Below are 1,029 nucleotides of genomic sequence, written 5' to 3'. Positions count from 1 at the left end.
CGAAATGTGGGGGCAGCAGCCCTGTCTAAAATTAGTAAAGTTGTTAACATTCTTTTGTGCAAACTGGGCATCGCCATTCACGCCGATCACGTGACTCTTTACAACACAGCTACTAGACGGCACCACGAGGTTGTTTGCTGCAAAACGTTCGACAATGTGCGCTCAGCAATTGTTCACCCGCACATTGCCAGACAAAAACATTTGTTCGGACAAACATTTGTTTGGGAAAATGTTCGACAATGTGCGCTCAGCAATTGTTCACCCGCACATTGCCAGACAAAAACATTTGTTCGGTCGAACATTTGTTCGGGAAAATGTTCGGCAATGTGCGTCAGTCTTTAGTGTTCTCACTTCGGGCTATGTAAAACTAAATTGTTCCTCAAATTCCTTAAAATCACATAATCTATAATGCAGTATTGTTTGCTATTCGTATTAATTGTTATTTGTATGGCATTATGCCTAATGTCTATAATGCCTCCTCTAAAAAGAGCCATCCACCACCATTTTCATGAATTAATTTTGGCAGCACTATTGTGGAGATTTAAGGAGAAGAAGTTCACCAAAACCACTCTAATTGAACAACTACTAGCTAACTACATTTAATGAACTTACGCGAAGGGAATCGTAAATGCACGATTAGGAGGTTAAATGTTTGTGCTATAACGACAGTCTATAGCAACTTACTGGGTGCAATCACCTTGAGTGTAACGGTGATCCGCGGAAAGTGATAGTAAATAGACAATAGTAGGGTACAGTAATAAAAAATAGCATAATTTAAACACCCGAGTACATTTAACAGACACAATATACCTTGGCTCCTTAATAATTCCCAACTTATTAAAACTGCGTGGTATAAAAATTCTTCCAAAAGAAGTGCAGGTGCGAGGCAGGGGGTAATACCTCTCCCTCTCGCTCCTCGATCTAGCTATCTATCTATTCTATGTATGTATGTATGTATGTATGTATGTATGTATGTATGTATGTATGTATGTATGTATGTATGTATGTATGTATGTATGTATGTATGTA

This window comes from Priapulus caudatus, unplaced genomic scaffold (assembly GCF_000485595.1).
Source record: "Priapulus caudatus unplaced genomic scaffold, Priapulus_caudatus-5.0.1 Scaffold140, whole genome shotgun sequence".
NCBI lineage: Eukaryota > Metazoa > Priapulida > Priapulimorpha > Priapulimorphida > Priapulidae > Priapulus > Priapulus caudatus.
The sequence above is the reverse complement of the archived record's forward strand: the minus strand, read 5'-3'. Positions refer to the sequence as shown.